A 21,250-nucleotide genomic window follows, 5' to 3' on the forward strand; every position below is an offset into this window, starting at 1 on the left:
AGAAGCTCTGTTTAAACTCAAGTATGGTGTTAAATAAATTCCACTCCTGAATTTCATTGAGTAATTTGATGCTTTCATACTACCAATAAACCATATTTTTTAAAAATAAAATTTAAACAAAATCAGTAAACATTAAGTAACAATGAGAGCAATTACTGTTTCCACAGGGTCACTCATGCAAGGAAAGGGACAGCTGGGCATTTCATCCTATACCTGAGGAGGTGAAAGAAAGGCCAGAGCCAATGGTTCACCCGCCAGGCCGCCATCTGGCTTGGGACCAAACAGAACAACAGAGCCTGGCAAAAGAGTCACTGTGTTGTGCCTCCAACTGGACATCAGCTTTATCCCAATGGACGCTCTTTGGGTTCACAGTTTCACACCATTCTCCTTGGCATGAATTCTCTCTATGCCAGGGAAGGTGAGGACAAGATTCTGTCACCCTAAGTGTTGGCCTGACCTCAATTAAGACACTTGTTCCATTTGGAAAAAACAAAAAGAGTTTAAATGACTCTTGTTCTATAAACTCCAAGAATCCAGAACTCAAACCAAAACTGTAAGCAGAGGAAGGAAAAGATGGAGCTGGCAGGGGTCATGAGCTTGGCGGGAAAGGGAAAAGCAGGAATGGAAATCCTGAATCTCTTCCCACAACACCATTTTAAATTTGAAATACAGGGGGAAAAACAAGAAGGATGAGTCACATAATAACATATTCCTGTTTTATTTAGTAGCTGATCTGAGGATTTAGTAGTTGGCATGGCTTGAAGGCAAGTGAGGAATAAGTGAATAGGTATTCATCCTTAGACCCTATCCAAACAGAGCAACAGTCATATATGCCACCAGAGATAAAGAGATCCAGAGAACTCTCAAACCATTTTTCCATAACTAGAAATTATTTTTCCTTTCTTTGAACACCCAACTTCATGTGTTCCAAGTAAATAGTCTACAAGATTTCACTAAAAATGTGAATGAAATTTGCAAAAGAAACCAACAAAAAAGTCTCTACCATATTAGCTTACAAAATTAGAACGACAATATTAGCTCTCTTTTTCCCCCAAGTGTTAGAGACAGGAATGTGGACTGGCTGAGTAATGTGTTGTCATGTGACAAGGCCAGTGCAATTATTAAGCTCCCTGGGTATTTCTGCCACCCGGTTACTGTCTACTCCACCTCTCCAAGGTAGAAAGGGAAGCAGTGCTGCTTCCCCTCTGAAGCCTAAACCTTGCGACTGCAAATCAAAATACCATCTTGGCCTGATGTGCGCATACCCAGAATGCTGTCCAGTGGTCAGGTCAGCTTGATCCTCGTGGTCAGAGATGTTAGGAGAGAAGCTGAATACAGATTACATCTATCAAAGGTGTGTATAGATGACATCACTCATCTAGAGGTACACTTTCAGAGCCTCTGCAAAGTCTATCATCCAATTCCTTCTGTTTTCAAGCTGTTGGAAGTTCTCCTTGACACTTGAAAGTATTCATCTTGAGATTACAGATATGAGTTGCTGCATCCAGCCTTTGCTTTTTTCTTGACATGAAATCTTACATGCAAAACCTATATATTCAACAGATTAAAATTGAGATACTCTTGTGGGAGGAGAGAAGGGGCAAGGTAAGCTGAACTCCTGAAACTCCGTCTTTCCTCCTCTCCCACCAAGATGGGCTTCCGACATCTCAGAAGGACCACTGATTTTTGAGAGCAATCTCTCTGAGCCTGTTTCTTTCATATTTAAAATAAAGACGTTGTCACTGGGTCGTTGCAGGTATTGCATGAAATGATAAACTTAGTAAAGGATTTAGCACAAAAAGCAAATGTAAAGCACTAAATATATCCAAACAAAAGGAAGGAAGGAAGGAAGGAAGGAAGGAAGGAAGGAAGGAAGGAAGGAAGGAAGGAAGGAAGGAAGGAAGGAAGGAAGGAAGGAAGGAATGAATCATCTTGGAACCACCTGAAGCAGTGGTCTCTTTCTATGGGTTCCCTCCTGGGCAAATCCTTAAACTGGTCACTCTATCCTAAGTACCCAAACCCACACCTCCACTCCAAAATTCAGCTTTCTCTCCACCCTCCTCCCTTCCTGTCTGCCACTGTTCAAAAGTCTTCCCCCAATGATTCCTTCCTGCCCCTACATTAACTCTTTACCATGTAGTTTTGCTCCATTTCTTAAATAATTCTATATTCTTTCACCTTTATCTCACCCTCCCAGAGTTAAACATACAGAGCTTCCTATCACCACATGCCTCTCAGAACTGTACACTTTCCAGAACTGATTTGTATTTTGATTGCTCCTTCCCCAGCTAGATAGGATTACTCTTATATCTTCCTACAATTCTGAAGCAGCGCTAATCACATCTTCCCTCCGTATAAAGATATAACACCATTTTACTTGGCAACAGTTATAGTCTGACTTAATTTACTAAACTGTTGATTGATTTTTCCAATCATTTATGAAGTTTTTCCTGTAGCCAGTTACTTAGGAAAAAATGTTGCTAGATATTCAGTCTGGGAGCAAGTAACAGGTGAAACTGTAGAGCCTACAAAATTAAATATCTTGAGTTTGACCCCATTAGCAAAGTAGTCTAGCCAACAGGGTTTTACCAGAAAGAGAACAATGAAATAAATGGAAATATTTCTTCTTTCTCTTAAATTATATGTTCTATCAAGAAATTCAAATATAATTTGGGACAGAAAAATATAAGTAAATGTACCACTATCAAACAAAAAACAAATGAAAAATGTATTTCTTTATTCTTATATACCAGAACCGAATAAACAAACACAATAAGAAAACTATGGTTTCCTATTGGTGGAAAAACTTTAAAGGCTCCATATAGTTACCTTTGATCCACTTTTTTTCATAAGCATGCAACCGGTATTAAAAAGCATGGTTCATCTATATAGAATTAACCCGATCAACAACTATTCAGGACACTATGTTAGAAACTAGCATAGTTCCTTAATACATTGTACCTCATATTTTTTCAAAAATCATACAACAGTATCCTGACAGCCTTCACTTCATAGACATTCATTTAGCTCACTATTTCTTATTTACGTAGGAATAAATTTGGAACATGACAGATCTATATTTTAAAATACATACACTTCTATCTTCAGAAAAAGATACATTCAAACCCCTAAACTACAGGACTAATAGAACTTGTAACATAAGAGTACACTTAAAATGTGTTTTCTTTTAATTCTGTAAAAAAATAATTCAGAAACAGCATTGACCAGCCTTGGGAGACTAGAGTCTACAGTCATCATAATAACATCATTTTAGTCTTTTGGAAAATAAAAACCTTTTAATTGAATCATCTTGAAATACAAATTAAGTATTACTCAATCTACCCCTTTTGAATGCCATTCATGTTAGTTTTCATCCATAAGCTCCAAGTGGAGAATGATCATATTTCATACATTTTATGTCCCTAGTAACTGTAATAGAAACCTAATAATATTTATTAAATCAGGCTACAAAATGAAGACACTGAATAAAATGATTTCTAAAATTGTTTCCATTTTAAATACCCTCAAAACAATGGTGTAGAGTGAAATGCTCTTGACAAGAAACTTGCTGGAAGTTGATTCTACCCAAAATTAAACTTTCCTTCAGATTGCATATTAATAACAAAGAGGTAAGGTATTCACTTAAGATGAAGGGATGGGCTGGGCACAGTGGCTCACACCCGGAATCCCAGCACTTTGGGACAGATCACGAGGTCAGGAGATTGAGACCATCCTGGCCAACATGGTGAAACCTCATCTCTACGAAAAAAGACAAAAATTAGCTGGGCATGGTGGCACGTGCCTGTAATCCCAGTTGCTCAGGAGGCTGAGGCAGGAGAATCGCTTGAACCCAGGAGCCAGAGGTTGCAGTGAGTCGAGATCGTTCCACCGCACTCCAGCCTGGCAACAGAGCGAGACTCCGCCTGAAAAAAGAAAAAGAAAAAGAAGAAAGATGAAGTGGCCACCACTTAAGTGATCAAGCGTCATCAGTAACAAGTCACACTGACATTACATGTCCCCTACTGTGATGCAATAGGAAATGCAGACCATCATTCATGTAGTACTCTTGTCATACTGTTTAACCTGTGCATTAGTTATTTACTGCTCTGTAATAAATTCCTCAAAACTTAGCAGCTTGGAAGAACAATAGTGTAAGGTACTAGCTCTCACAGTTTCTTTGCATCAAGAATTCTGACAGACTTCAGCTGAACAGCTGCCTGCTTCTCATGCCTACTCAACTAGAAGACTCAAAAGCCAGGAGATGGAATCATCTGAAGGCCCATTCACTGTCAGCTTGAGACCTTAGCTGGAGTTGTGTAACATCTTCACACTGCCAAGGCTTCCTCACAGTGTGATGACTAAGTTCCCAGTGTCAGCACACCAGGAAAGAGTAAGCCAGTCTTAAGTCACAGTATGACTTCTACCTTACTTCATTGGTCACCTGTCAGTCACACGCCCTTGCCCACATCCAAGGAGAGCAAAAACCACCTCTCAGCTGCAGGAATGTCAGCCACATTTTTAAAAAAGGATGTGAGACAGGCCAAGTATCTTAGTGCAGCTAGTTTTGCAAGATACAATCTGCCACAACCCAAATCTAATCATGAAGAAACAAGACAAATCTATAATGTAGAACATTCAATAAGACAACTGGCCTGAACTCTTCAAAAAATCAATTTCACAAAGACAAAAAGAGGTGGGGTACGTTCCAGATCTGTCCAACAGAACTTTCTTTGATGATGGAAATAGTCCATGTTCGTGCTGTTCAATAGAGTATCCATTAGCCAGATAGGACCAGTGAGCACTTGAAATGTTGCTAGTATGTAAGGAACCGAATTAAAGTTTCATCAGTTTCAATTTTACATGTGGCTAGTGGCTACCATACTGTACAGCACTGGTACAGATTAAAGAAGCCCTGTCAGAGACAAGATAACTAAACGCAACACATTGGCCTTGATTAGATCCTAGGTCAAACAAACAAAAGAGCTATGAAGGCAATTTTCATATGATTGCAGAAATGTGAAAATAGACTGTATAGCTGATGATAATATTCAATGAGTGCTAAATTTTTTGAATATGAAAGTGATATAGTGGTTATGTAGGAGAATGTCCTCATTCTTAGGAGATGTATAATCAGTGATGAAGTGCCTTAATGTCTGCAGTCTACTAACAAATGGTTGGAGGCAGGGAAATATACATACATGTATACATGGGGGCAGAGAAGAACAAATTCAAATACTGTAAAATGCTAATAATCAGTGAATGGGGAGGAAGCATATATGTTCACTGTACTATTCAATGCTTCTACAGATTTTTTTAAATTTTTTAATTAAAAGATGCAGGGGAATTAAACTCTCTCTCTTCTCCAATTCTTCTTATATAAACCATATGATCAAAATTAGCTTATGTGTTAATATTTCATAATACGATATTGTTATATCCTATATCCCCTACATTTTCTTTTGGATTTCATAATTGCCAACAGAGTGCTATAATACACTAAAAATGCCTCAAAAAACATGTTTTGATTAACTGATTAATTTTAAAAGGAACATCTATTAATTCAATTGGGAAGCTGAATAGTTTCTTGCCAAATAAATGTACATTATGCTTTGAAGGTAACAATTAGCTATACTTCCATAATTTTGATCTGAATCAACACACAACTAATTTTATGCAATAAAAAAATTATAATGACCATCTACTGTATTTAATATTTATCCATTAAGAAAGATACTAGCATTGACAAATTAAACCTTTATATACTAAAAAGTCTTCAGTCTCTTAAACTTCAGTAGGGAAAACAGAATTCCAATTGTGTTTTCATTATAAAATTATGGTTACACATAGACCATATGTTAGGTCACAAAACAAGTCTCTAAACATTCAGAAAATGTGAAATAATATCAAGCATCTTCCCTGACCACAAAGGAATAAAACTAAAAATCAATAACAAAAGAAATTTTGGAAAATATACTAATACAAGGAAGTTAAACAATATGCTCATGAATGACCACTGGGTCAATGAAGAAATTAAGAAGGAAATTGAAGAATTTCTTGAAACAAATGATAATGGAAACATAATGTACCAAAACCTATGTGAAACAGCAAACACAGTACTAACAGGAAAGTTTACAGCTATAAGTGCCTACATCAAAAAAGAAGAAAAACTTCAAATAAACAACACACTAATGCCTCTTAAAGAACTAGAAAAGCAAGAGCAAACCAAACCCAAAATTCGTAGAAAAAAGGAAATGATAAAGATCAGAGCAGAAATAAGAGAAATTAAGAAGAAGAAAATACCAAAAAAAATCAATGAAACTAAAAGTTGGTTTTCTGAATAGTTAAACAAAGTTGATGAACTTTTAGCCACACTAAGAAAGAAAGAGAGAAGATCTAAGTAAATAAAATCAGAGATGAAAAAGTAGACATTACAGCTGATACCACAGAAATTCAAAGCATCATTAGTAGCTACTAGGAGCAACTATATGACAATAAACTGGAAAATCTAGAAGAAATGGACAAATTCCTAGACATATACAACCTAACAAGATTGAACTATGAAGAAATCCAAACGTGAACAGACCAAAAATAAGTAATAAAATTGAAGATGTAATAAAAAGTCTCCCAGTAAAAAAAAAAAAAGCCCAAGACCCAATGGCTTCACTGCTGAATTCTACAAACATTTAAAGAAGAGTTAATATGAATCCTACTCAAACTATTCTGAAAACATAGAGGAGAGGGGAGTGCTTCCAAACTCATTCCATAAGCTCAGTATTACCCTGATAACAGAACCAGACAAAGACATACCAAAAAGGGAAACTATGAGCCAATATCTCCACTAAATATTGATGTACAAATCCTCAAAAAAATACCAGCAAACCAAATTCAACAACACCTTTAAAAAATCATTCATCATAACCAGGTGGGATAAATCCCACCAATAGAGGAATGGTTCAACATAAACAAATCCATCAACGTGATATATCCTGTCAACAGAATGAAGGACAGAAACCATATAATCATATCAACTGATGCCAAAAATGCATTTGATTAAATTTAATATCTCTTCATGATAAAAACCCTCAAAAAGTTGGGAACAGAAAGAACATACCTCAACGTAATAAAAGCCATATATGACAGTCCCACAACTAGTATCATATTGAATGGGGAAAACCCGAAAGCCTTTCCTCTAAGATCTGGCAGACAAGAAGTATGCTCACTTTCACCACTATTATTCAACATAGTACTCCTAGCTAGGGCAATCAGACAAGAGAAAGAAAGAAAGGGCATCCACATTGGAAGAGAAAAACCAAAATTATCCTTGTTTGCAGATGATATGATCTTATATTTGGAAAAACCTAAAGACACCACATCAAAAACTATTAAAACTGATAAATTCAGTAAAGTTGCAGGATATATAATCAAATTATAAAAATCAGTAGTATTTCTATATGCTAACAGAAAACAATCTGAAAAAGAAAAAAAAAGTAATCTCATTTACAACAGCCACAAATAAAATTAAATTCTTAGGAATTAACCAAAGAAGTGAAGATCTCGATCATGAAAACTACAAAACACTGATGAAAGAAATTGAAGAGGACACCAAAAAATGGAAAATATTCTATGTTCATGGAGTGAAATAATCAATATTGTTAAAATTTCCATACTTCCCAAATCAATCTACAGATTCAATGAAATCCCTGTCAAAATATCCATGACATTCTTCACGGAAATAGAAAAACCAATCCTAAAATTTATATGGAACCACAAAAGACCCAGTATAGCCAAAGCTATCCTAATCAAAAAGAACAAAACTGGAAGAATCACATTACCTGATTTCAAATTTTACTATAGAGCTATAGTAACCAAAATGGCATGGAACTGGAATAAAAACAGACACATAGACTAATAGAACAGAATAGAGAACCCAGAACAAATCCACACATCTACAGTCGACTCATTTTCAACAAAGGTGCCAAGAACACATGCTGGGGAAAAGACAGACTCTTCAATAAATGGTGCTAGGAAAAGTGGATATCCATATCCAGAAGAAGGAAACTAGACCCCTACCTCTCACCGCAAATAAAAATCAAAGCTAAATAGATTAAAGACTTCAATCTAAGACCTCAAACTATGAAACTACTACAAGAAAACACTGGAGAAACTCTCCAGGACATTGATCTAGGTGAAAATTTTTGTTGCCACAAGAACAGGCAACCAAAGCAAAAAGGGACAAATGGGATCACATCAAGTTAAAAACCTTCTGAATAGCAAATGAAACAACAAAGTGAAGAGACAACCCATAGAATCAGAGACAATATTTGCAAACTATCCATCTGACAAGGGATGAATAATCAGAATATATACAGAGCTCAAACAACTCTATAGGAAAACATCTAATAATCCAATCAAAAATGGACAAAAGATTTGAATAGACATTTCTCAAAGGAAGCCATACAAATGGCAAACAGGCATATGAAAAGGTGCTCAACATCACTGATCATCAGAGAAATGCAAATTAAAACTACAATAAGATATCATCTCATGCCAGTTAACATGGCTTTTATCCAAAAGACAGACAATAACAAATGCTGACAAGGATGTAGAGAAAAGGGAACCCTCATACACTGTTGATGGTGATGCAAATTACTGCAATCACTATGCAGAACAGTTTGGCAGTGCCTCAAAAAGCTAAAAGGAAAGCTACATTATCATCCAGCAATCCCACTGTGAGGTATAGACCCAAAAGAAAGGAAATCAGTATATCAAAGGGATATCTGCACTCCCATATTTGTGGCAGCACTGTTCACAATCACCAAGATGTGGAAGCAACCTAAGTGTCCATCAACAGATGAATGGATAAGGTAAACGTGGTACTAACACACAACGGAGTACTATTCATAAAATGAATCCTGTCATTTGCAATAACAAAGGTGGAACTGGAAGTCATTATGTTAAGTGTAATAAGCTAGGCACAGAAAAACATCATATGTTCTCATTTATTTGTAAGACCTAGAAATCAAAACAATTGAACACATGGAGAGAGTATAGAAGGATGTTTACCAGAGGCTGGGAAGGTGGAGTGGGGTATGGTTAATGAGTATAAAAAAATAGTTAAAAGGAATAAGACCTAGTATTTGATAGCACAATAGGGTGACTATAGTCAATAATAATTTAATTGTACATTTTAAATAGCTAAAATAACATAATTAGATTGTCTGTAACACACATGGTAAATGCTTGAGGGATAGATAGCCCTTTTTCCATGATGTGATTATTACACGTTGCATGCCTGTATCAAAACAGCTCATGTACTCCCATAAATATACATACCTTTTATATACCCACAAAAAGCAAAAATACATAATTTAAAAAGAAAACATTAAATAAAAAATTACAGTTAGTATTACTCATATAGGCTGATATTTTAAAATAGATAGGAGTTGCTTGATTTTTTTTTTTTTTCTAAGACAGACTATAATCACACCTGGATAGGACGGAAAATGAATGTGTATGCTAATGCTTAATAGTGATATCTGACTGGGTCCAAACACTAAACTTTCCAAGTTGGTAAAAAATAAATAAAAATGTAAAGCAAGGCAATGAAATAAGGAATACAATATTCAACAACCCTAAAGGATGGCACATGTGGGTCAATTCCAAAATAAATGGAGAAAGTACACTAATCAGGGAATGCAGAAAGAGCCTGACCATTGCCTTAGTCTTCCGACAATGTATGTTTGAGGCAACAGAATAAGAAGCAGAGGAGAGTTGACAGCAAGGCAATTTACCATCCTGCACCAGTGACTGTGCCAGCTTCATAACAAGGGGCCTCTGTTCCTTAATGGAAAAGACTCAGGGATTCTCAACTTTAAATAGTATTTATAAAGAGAAGTATGCTACTCTCATCTAGATGATAAAATTAGAAAAAAATTAAACTCCCAAGGCTATATATGCACACGCTTCATGGCACTCTCCTTTCTCCATCCTGTTTCAGCCTGGTATGAAATTTTTATGTAGCCCTCCCATACCATAGCCAGTGTTCTACTCTAGACATCAAACTCACAAATTCCAGAATCATTTCACACACAGAACATACCTACCCAATGCCTCTACCCCTATTTATGGCCCCATAATTTTTTACAAAAGTATACAAAAATTAATTATCTCTCAAGTAGATTTCTTGCTATTATGAAAACTATGACTTGTTTTTCATTCACAACAATGCTCGGCATGGTATTGATACAAAGTTGGAATTTGAAAGATATTATATCAGTTTATTAGTATATTCTCACACTGCTAATAGACATACCTGAGACTAATTTATAAAGGAAAGGAGGTTTAATGGACTCACAGTTCCACATGGCTAGGGAGGCCTCATAATCATGTCCGAAGGCAAAGGAGGAGCAAAGTAACATCCTACATGGTAACAGGCAAGAGAGCATATGCAGGGGAACTCCCCTTTATAAAACCATCAGATCTAGTGAGACTTACTCACTGTCACAAGAACAGCACCATGGGAAAGATCCACCCCCATGATTCAATTACCTCCCACTGGGTCCCTCTCATAACACATGGGAATTATGGGAGCTACAATTCAAGATGAGCTTTGGGTGGGGACACAGTGAAACCATATCAAACAGTCAAGTTAGAAGGAGCTGAATGAGCAGTCAAGAGACAATCTGTTCAAGTCAACGAGGTTCCAGGCAAATTAAGAAATATTCCAGGATCAGCAGGAGAGAGGCAAAATATCAGACAAAAGTTACCAGAACCAAGGACTGATTTTACATAAACTGTAAAACCAACAGGCCTTTGGAGAACTTTTCTCTCTCTAAATCTATGACTATACAGCCTAAAGATTTTATTTTCAGGACTTGATGAAACTTCAGCTAGATAATGTAATATCTGAACCTCTGAAGCCAGAAATTATACTTTACCAATTTAACTCTTTTCAGTCAATAACTATGTCTGACGTCAGCAATTCTGAGGTGTTAGATCTTAGGGAAAGGGAAAGGTTCAGCTAAGACAATTTAAGTAAAACCTTGACCTCTTCTTCCTTTAAGCTCTCATCTTGAGGTAAGAACATCCGGTCTCATACTTTCTGGGGAATGAAGATCTAATACAAGTAATTCAATAAAAAACAAGTAGTACCTACAACCATTATAACTAAACATTATCAATGTCAAGTACAATATCACTCTCCAAAAACAGAAGCCATTAATCATTTTCCATTGAATTATTTTATATTGAAAGTCAGAACTTTTCTATAAACTGAGATTAATTCTTGTTTAATAATATCTATCAGGTTATAATTGACCTTAGAAGCCCTTTAGGTTATGAGGTCATAGCCAACTTAGAATTCCCAGAGAAATCCAAAGAAAAAGGAACAGAGCCAATTTTTAGCATTTTAAAGCTTTTTCAGTTTGCAAATCAAAACTCATGTCAGGCAGACTTTAACAAAAGAACCTGAAAAAAGTACCTAAATGAAACAAAATAAGCCTTTATCCCAAAAAGTAATGCCTAGTAACGGTTCCTTCACTGTATAAGTCATTTGAATAGAATAAACTGTAGACTACAAGTAAAAGTCTCATGTATAAATACCACCAAGGGGCATGGGTGCACAATTCCATACTTGTACTCTACCCATGTCAACTGGTGACTTTCACATGCTACTCCAACAGATCTTACAGCAATCAGATGTTAAAGAGTTTGAAAAATAGTCCCTTGCTGAGGGCAAAAATAAATAAATAAATAAATAAAGGAAAAAACAACAACAGAGGCACCCAAAAAGAGAGAAGGATCAAGAAGCTGTACCCTTCAGTAGCTTTCAGTAAGACAAAAAATTTTTTTAATTATTAAAACAAAATAATGACATACTGAAATTATTGGGGGTACAGAAGAACTAAATAAAAAATGCCAAGAGAAACTAGAAAAAGAGATTTCTTCAGAAAAGTAAGCTGTCGTAAATTAGTGTTACAAAGAAGTGATTTTCGAAATATCTACAGGGAGTTAAAGGAATTACAAAAGTCTTGTAAAAGGCAATAGTATTTTGGTTTTTGATACATATCCACATTTGGAGAAAAGTTTTTTGTTTTGTTTTGGTGGTTTTTTGTTTTTGTTTTTGTTTTTTTGGTTTTTTGGTTTTTTTTTTTTTTGAGACGGAGTCTCGCTCTGTCGCCCAGGCTGGAGTGCAGTGGCACAATCTTGGCTCACTGCAACCTCTGCCTCCCGGGTTCAAGCGATTCTCCTGCCTCAGCCTCCTGAGTAGTTGGGATTACAGGGATGCGCCACCACACCCAGCTAATTTTTTTGTATTTTTAGTAGAGACGGGGTTTCACCATGTTGGTCAGGCTGGTCTCAAACTCCTGACCTGATGATCTGCCTGCCTCAGCCTCCCAAAGTGCAGGGATTATAGGCGTGAGCCACCGTGTCCAGCCGAAAAGTTTTAACAGAGAAAAAAAATACTCTTCAGTAATTTGTTTCGAAAGAAGGGAGGGAAGGAGGAAGGAAGGAAGGAAGGAAGGAAGGAAGGAAGGAAGGAAGGAAGGAAGGAAGGAAGGAAGGAAGGAAGTTAGTTAGTTCTGGCCTGGCGCAGTAGCTCACGCCTGTAATCCCGGCACTGTGGGAGGTTGAGGTGGGTGGATCACCTGAGGTCAGGAGTTTCAGACCATCCTGGCCAACATGGTGAAACCCCATCTCTACTAAAAGATACAAAAAATTAAAATAAAAAATAAATAGCTGGGCATAGTGGTGGGCACCTGTAGTCCCAGCTACTTGGGAGGCTGAGGCAGGAGAATCGCTTGAACCCGGGAGGCAGAGCTTGCAGTGAGCCAAGATCACGCCACTGCACTGCAGCCTGGTGACAGAGCAAGACTCCATCTCAAAAAAAAAAAAACTATATCTATATATATCTATATCTATATCTATATATATCTATATCTATATATATATATGCAGAAAAATATTTCTGCATAAAATTGTACACAGAACAAAACCGTTAAATGACACAGTGGCATAAAATGAAACCCTCCTCTAGGAACACCCTACTGAATGGAACACAGGAAGCTGACAATATCAAGTCAGTCTTAGGCCATAAAGAAGTACTTTATTACCCACACTGTTACTCTATTTTCCATAACAGTGAACTAAATGCCTTATTTTTCCAATAAATTAAAAAAGGTTTATATTCACCCACCTCTATCAACACTAAATACTTGTTTCAAACTGAGATATGTCTTCTTCTTTGTTAAACATGGTTGTTAAAATAAGGAAATTGAAATGGTTGGTGGCGAAAGCTCTCCTTCCAGAAATACCTGTCAAAATATTCATTTGTCAGTTTTAAGCTATCTGGAAATCTGTTTTCCCAACAGGATTTTGCAAAGCAAAACATTTCAAGTGGAAAAATATATTACAGAATTGTCTTTCCCCAGAGAATAAAATGGGTATTTTTTGTTGTTATTTTACAAATAAAGTTTTCCATTCAATTTAGAATAATGTAAAGAAATGCTAACTATTACCTTAGAAACTGGAAACATGCTTTTCTTCCATTGCAGTTAAGAATTCACCTAAGTAAAAACCTATAGAATATTAGAGTTGGAAGAAATCTTGGAGATATCCAATTTTTTAAAAAAACTGTTCTGGCTTATATAGTTAACTACTGAATAATAATAATAATAACATTATTATTATTATATAATAATAAAGGGAGGAAAATGACATTTAAGAATTTTAAGACTGGGCACGGTGGCTCATGTCTGTAATCCCAGCACTTTGGGAGGCCAAGGGGGGTGGATCACAAGGTCAGGAGTTCAAGACCAGACTGGACAATATGGTGAAACCCTGTCTCTATTAAAAATACAAAATTTAGCCGGGCGTGGTGGCAAGCATCTGTAATCCCAGCTACTTGAGAGGCAGAGGCAGGAGAATTGCTTGAACCCAGGCTTGGGTTCAACCCAAGGCTTGAACCTCCTGGGCTTGAACCCAGGAGGCGGAGGTTGCAGTGAGCTGAGATCACACCACTGAACTCTAGCCTAGGCGACAGAGCAAGACTCCATCTCAAAAAAAAAGAATTTTAAGAGCAGAGGTAGCAAGATAAGTTTCCCAACAAATTACCCTGAGTTGGGTGTGTAGTATTTCCTAAATATTAATTAATGAGAACGTCACTTTAGGAGTTGGGTTCTTGATACGTTAAGTCACAGAATTTTCAGAAGCCAGTTTTTTTGAAGGGAGAAAACAGGAGCTTTTTCAATATTACTCTCAAGCAAAATAATCTCCCTCTATTATAGTAGTGATCTGGCAGTCCACACACATCTACACAGGGAAAAACTTTTTTTTCCTAGCCCAAATAGGTGGATGGCTAACATTAAACGATATTGATATATATGAAGTCATCTTAAGGTTAATATCAGGGAAAACATGATACAATACTAAGACAAAAGCAGAGGTCTGGCACTCTGCAGATTCTCCAGGTTTACACACCTTTTGATTCAAAAAGAACCAAAACCATTTCTTATATATTATTTTAATCAGACTGTACTTTCAACATTTTACAGATGAAGTTATAATCACCTGAGCTTTTAAAAAATAAAAATTAGGCACAAATACACTTATTCATAATTGCACTGGCAAACAGTTCTTAGATATTTAAATCTTTGTGAAGAGACAGCCCCCTTCTTTTCCCATATGCCCCCAAGTCAAACCTAATCTCTTTCCCTGTCACCCATAAAATCTCACTTTATATTCCACTAACCAGGATCGCATGAACTAACCTGAAAGAAAAAAACAAGAGTTCTCTACTTATAGAATAATGTTGGTAAAATAAATCGACATATGCTTAACAAAAAGCACACCAAATAAGAGATACAATCAGGCAAATATGATATGTCATTCTTCCATTATTAACATAAAATTGTAATTCTACTTTTGCCAATTTTATCAACAGACTCTCAAAATGAATGCCACACTTGATATATATGTACAACACAAATAAGAAAAAATAAATGAAAAATGCATTTTCAAGGACATATTAAAGAAAATCACTCAGAGTTTTATGAAAAATAAGCAAACTAGCATTACAGTTATTACTCAACTTTGGAAAAGTTACACAAACATAAGATGTTCTTGTTGGCAAATATTAGGATAAAACATTTTCATAGAAATATCTTAAGTATATCTGGAAAGCAAAACATTTAAGATGTTAAGATATAAGATGTATTTATAACTTAAAATAATCTCTACATAATTATTCTGCACATCACGAGAATATTCAAGACTCTCTTGAATTTCTCCCCAAACAATGAACATCTCTATATAGTAACTCTATTTTCAGTCTTTTGTCTAACATTAGCATTCACGAGAATCTGATCACAGAGCAAAATAAATTGGACACAGTACAAAATTTTCCTGAACTTTCTGACCAAAGTCATGTTTTATTATTTCTCAGATGTATTCTGCAGTTACGCTGATTTTATTCTTAGCAGTTGATTAATACCCAAAATAGTTCCAGTGTCATAATTATTTGTAATTTTCATGGGTTTTTTTTTGTTTTTGTTTTTGTTTTCTCTTTTTTGAGACTAGGGTCTCGCTCTGTCACCCAGGCTGGAGTGCAGTGGCATGATCTTGGCTCACTGCAGCCTCAAACTCCCAGGCTCAAGTAATCCTCCCACGTCAGCCTCCCGAGTAGCTGGGACTACAGGCACAGACCACCATGGCTAATTTCTGTATTTTTTTGTAAAGATAGGGTTTCGTCATGTTGCCCACGTTGGTCTCAAACTCCTGGACTCAAGTGATCCACCCACCCAGTGACTTAAGGATCACTTGAGCCCAGGAGCTCAAGGCTGCAGTGAGCTATGATCACAGCACTGCATTCCTGTCTGCGTGACAGAGAAAGACCCTGTCAAAAAAAAAAAAAAAAAAAAAAAAAAAAAGAAGAAGAAAGGAAAGGGAAAAAGAAAGGAAGGGAAAAAATAACATTATTCATACTATTAGAAATATTTGTAATTCCAGTAGGATTCAGGAAAAAACAATGTGCTAAAGCATGGTTTTGTAGGCCCTTTTGGGTTTAGTTAATGAAATATCAAAAAGATCTCACTGTCTTACTCATAATACAAAAATCTTGAAAATTGTGCTCTAATGAGGGGAAAGGATAGAAAAGAGTGAGACTGAAAAAATATCATCTTTGTTGGCTTTTTATTCCAAGAGCTCAGTTTCTTTGTGGAAAAGGTTATAATACTTTAAAACAATGGTTTACTTATTAAATCTGTGAGATGTTAAAGAGCATAATCATAGCCCACATTTAAAAGAATGGGAACTTGAAAAATGGGCATGTTTGCCAGAAGGGTTTATCCTAAATAACAGAGTACATTCTGATTGTCACCATGATTAAGCGTTTTCAGAGTATTTCAATTTAGGCTCAGTAAAAACTGTGGTCAGTATTTTTTTCTTTTTCATATTGAGAGTTGGGGTGTTACTGGCACAAATCTCATGATGAAAGATGCAAGACAAAAATTCATTTATTTCATCATTTAACCAATACACACTGAGCTTCTATCACACAAAAGCACCACACCAGGCTTTGAGGCCTGTCCAAAAATAAAAATCAGATATGGAGCCTACCTTAGAGAAGCTTGATACCTGGTATCAGGTAAGACACATATATATAAATTACAGTTCACGAAAGAGAATAAGTGCCTAAGCGATCCGGAGAAAAAACAAAATTAAGTGGGGGAGGTACCAAAGAAGGCAGATTATTCTACAACAGCAGATAAACTAGAGCTTAACTGATAGATTCGATTTGTATACAGAGATAAATTAAAAAGTTATTCCAAGTACAGACAAGAGGGACACTGAAGCAGAGACTGGGAAAACTGAAGTATACAGATGAAAGTGTAGAGTACCTCACTTTGGCTAATGAGTAATTTATAGGAAAGGGAGTAGTGAGGCTAAAATTAAAGAAAGTCACCAGGTTGTGAAGAGCCTGAAAAGGAAACCTTTGTTAGCAGTTTTTAAAGCAATGGACTGACATCATCTGAACTCAGCTTTAGCAAGACTGATCTGAAATTAGTAATTAACATGAATCGAAGTAGGGACAGTAGGACAGAGGCAGATACAGAGACATTCAGGAGGGAGTAGTGTAAGAAAATGGTCATATAGCCTTAAAACAGTGAAAAACTGAACAGAAGGGGCAAAGGCGAGGGTTAACTTTAATGTGAAAGCAGTAGAATTTGGCAATCAGTTGGATATGGCAGGTGAAGGAGAAGGGATCATGGATGTGTTCTTCTAATGGGCTAGAAATTCTCCTTAGGATTGCACGGCACTCCAGCCTGGGTGACAGAGCAAGACTGTCTCTTAAAAACAAACAAACAAACAAACAAACAAAAGAAATTCTCCCTAGAACTGAACTATTTTTGTGGCTATTATATATTATAACTATTCATAAAGAATTCTTTGTGGTAGTTTCAATACAAAAGAAAGAGGAAAAACTATTTTGCGTGATGATTAAATTACACAATGAACTCAAACGAGATTATCATAAAGAAGTTGTCCCGTATTTCATTCATTCTTTCTTCCTCTTTTTTTTTAAGCTGTTTCTTTTTAAGTTTTAGAAATGAATTAGAGAAAACATGGCTGGAAGTCACCCAAGTGACAAAGAAAACAGAACTCAAGTGTCATCTGATCATAACTTTCCTTTTGAACTCCAGGCATTAAGCCACTGAATATAAGAGTAAGCTTTACCTAAACACAAAGTGCAAACTATAAGAGATGGAAAAACTGAATGGTATTATAGACAAACTGCATCTGTCTCACAATTTTACCTTCAGATGTACTAGGAAAGAAAGCAGGTTAAATGGTCAAATAGTGAATGAATGAATTCTGCTCCGTTTTTCTATCATAGTTTATTTATATGTAGATCAGGAACTAGAATCTCACTAGCACCAAACATCACTTTAACCATTCATTCATTGAAAAATGCTAAAACAAAAACTGAGTACATACTGTGCACCCATCATTGTGCTAAGGGACAAGAGACAAAAGATTATTCAGACACATTCCTTACTTCCAAGTGCTCACAGACTGGTTAGAAAGAAACACAAGTAAAATAACTCATAAGCGACATAGTAACTACTTTAAAGTAAGTATGAGATTCTACAACTTGGGCAAAAAGAAGCAATGACAAGGGTTTTTCTAGGAAAGTGATCTTTAGATTGAATCTAAAATAATGAGTAGTTTGCCATATGATGGGGTTGACAAAGAGGAAACTCCAGGCAGAGGGAACAGTATATGCAAATGTATGAAAGAGTGAAGGTATGTGTGTCCGGGGAATTGCAATTATTACGGCATGTGTGGAATAGAAGAGCAAAAAAACTGTGGCTGGCAAGGAAAGAAGGGACTCCTTCACAGAGAGCCTTCATTTGTACCACCCTAATGAGCATATGGGGAACCACTGAGGAATTTTAAGCAAGGTAGTAACATGATTAGCAGTGAGAGACGGAAGAGGACAGTGCTCTGTCAGCCATTTGCAAGTAAGAATCAAAAAGATTTGATGACTGGTCACATAAGGGTGGGACAGAAAGGTGGGTAAGAAAAAGAGTCCAGAAAAAATTCAGATTTCTAAGGTTGTCATTAGGATAAAAGTCACTCCAAGTAGAGAGACAGAAAGAGATGAGGGGGCCAGAGTAAAAGCAACAAATTTATTTTGGAAAATGTGAAGTCTAAGGGGCCTGTGTGATATTCAGGTTCAGTCATAGAGTTAGAGCTCCCAAGAGAGGCATCAGCTGAAGAACTGAGAGTAATTGTTCTAAACGAAACATTGAGGTCACCTAGAAAGAGAATGAAACTTAGAATGTAACATGAAATAAGATGAGGGCTGAGAAAATAATTCGAGAAAATCCAGAAACTTTTCAACTTGTGAATGTTCTGAGAATATACAAAACCATGAACTGAGGCACACACCAAAAAAAAAAAAGCATTGGCTCTCACTGCTGCCAACAGATGGTGCTAGAACTTACTTGAGAGTTGCACTTAGGAAGAATTTGGGATACCTATTCCATCCCAAGTAGCAGAGCTTCTGAATTAACATCTAAGTGTAGATGGGTAACAAAGCAGAGGTAGATGTTAATCAGGAAAGAACAGCACCACCACAGAAGCCAAAGGAAGAGAATATTCTTTTTATTTAAAAGAAGGCAAAAATCATTACAAACATACATTCAGGCAGCAAATAGGTCTACAAAGCACCAGAAACCCTAAATGGTAAAAATTCATAGGGAATGAAACTCAGTTTACGTCCTCAAAGAGTTTACAGGTAAATGCTACAGCAAAATCAAGTAAAAACTGAACATTTTCCTTCCAGTTTAGCTTTTAGAAGATGGCAGGTGACCTACAGACATAAGCTCAGCATCAAACCACAGTGGGCTGGCTAACGTAGGAGAAGTGAAGAGGAAACCATAGACATTAAGCTTCTCTTCAAGAATCTTACGTGGAAACAAGACAGGAATAAGGCAATAGCAAAAGGGTGTTAAGAGACTATGTTCCATATATGCAGAATACCTCACCAGGACACATCTGAACTCCAAGAGCTTACTATATAAACACTTGGACATAGGTACATATAAGAGAGAGAAGAATCACATTTTAAACTGACTCCATAATACATTTTGCAATAGAGGCCTGAATTATTAAAATTACATTCTAATGTTATTAATTGTGATTATTAATGGTTCTCTTACTATACTCTGGTTTAAGTCAAGTTGAAAATTAGAAGGCAATCATGAAGCAACAAAATTTCAATCATCCTCAGAAGAAGGAAATGAATAGGGATATCCTGGTAATAAATATATGCGTGGGACCAAATTATGTGTTAAAGGGAGATAGATACATGAAATATTTTAGAACTGGGTTTACCAGCCCCTTCAAGAGATGAAAGAGAGAGATTAAAAAGAAATAAAAATATAAATATAAAAAGCTTTGGGGATAGGAAGAGAGACATGATGCACTAGAAGCAAGTAAGTATTCTAAGTACAAGTACTTATTAGAAAGAATAACGTGATATTAACAAGTCTAGCTGACATAGTCTGCATCAGTTTTATCATTCCAGCAAATAATCTCAGGACAACATTATTTTGACAGCATATGACGTGAATCAAACGCGTATCATAGGAAGAAAAAAGAAGCTCCTATCTGTGTCTAGTAAACAGAGTGACAAGGTGGCAATCAAGGGAAGTCAATGTCTGACCAAACAAAAGTAATTCACATTGGTAACTATAATTCTCTCTCATTTGTGCAGTAGCAATTTATAAAATTTATAATAAAGGCTAGAAATTTTTTGTGACTTTAATAAACATAATCAATTTCATGCATTCATAAATATTTGTTAAAAATGTTTTAAGAGGTTCATCTTCTTTGGATAGTTGAGCAACTGTCACCAGAAGTGTACAAACTAATTTACTGCAGAAAAGCAGGAAAATGATTCCACTATCTTTTACCAATATATTCAAATACTACCTTTGAAAACAATCTTCAAAAATAACTAAATTTTAGTGTATCATCAATTTAAAAAAAAAAAAAAAAGATTCTCTGGTAATGGTTTGCTTGAGCCACAAATAAGAAGGAATAACCAAAATGAGGAACTAATGAATGTTTTCTTTTGGAAAAGAAGTGCCCGTATGCTACCGATTTGGTAAAACTGCAGAGATGAATTTATATACCTAAATGCCTCCTTCACCCCACCCCCCTCCAACTTGCATACAGGCCTAGTGTTATTTAAGCAAACAGCAAACAGCTATTACTCTTCAGTTAGGTAGACAGAACTTGGAAAATTATTAGATCACAAGATTGCCACAGGGATGCCAACCATCTGTCTAGTAAGTATGGATGACTTCCTCCTCCCTGTGATCCTGTATTCTACAATGCTCAATAGGCAAGGTAAGGGAAAGGTTACAGGTTTGTTTGTATATACACATATAAAATCGTGACCAAAATATGTGGTCCAAGTTACCAAGAAGGTGGGAAAACTCAGGGACTTTATTCTTCCACAGCCAACAAACTAATCAATGATTTGACAAATATTTATCTAAAGCCTTCTTTGTGCACAGAAATCTTTTTTTCAGTTCAGTGTATAATGGCCCAATCCATGCATGCTGACTTAGTATTTAAAAGCAATTCTTGACCCTGCTATCAAACAATTAAGCTCCCTGCAGTGCAAATAAAGAAGTTTTTTGAAACAGATAGTTATGAATCTTTCATTCATAGTAGC

General features: G+C 36.1%; 1 protein-coding gene across 6 annotated transcripts in view; it reads right to left on the bottom strand.

Annotated features, from left to right (window-relative positions):
* EPS8 (EGFR pathway substrate 8, signaling adaptor) overlaps window positions 1-21,250 on the bottom strand; it is a 168,162-nt gene that overhangs the window by 132,690 nt on the left and 14,222 nt on the right. Inside the window, exon 1 of one of the 6 annotated variants that reach the window (XM_073020514.1) lies at window positions 3,803-3,824. The exons of the other annotated variants lie outside the window; for them this stretch is intronic. The gene's annotated coding sequence lies outside the window, so the exon portion shown is untranslated. Of the gene's footprint in view, window positions 1-3,802; window positions 3,825-21,250 lie in introns of those variants that run through there. 6 annotated transcript variants of the gene reach the window in all.

The sequence above is a fragment of the Chlorocebus sabaeus genome, chromosome 11 (assembly GCF_047675955.1).
Source record: "Chlorocebus sabaeus isolate Y175 chromosome 11, mChlSab1.0.hap1, whole genome shotgun sequence".
Lineage (NCBI taxonomy): Eukaryota > Metazoa > Chordata > Mammalia > Primates > Cercopithecidae > Chlorocebus > Chlorocebus sabaeus.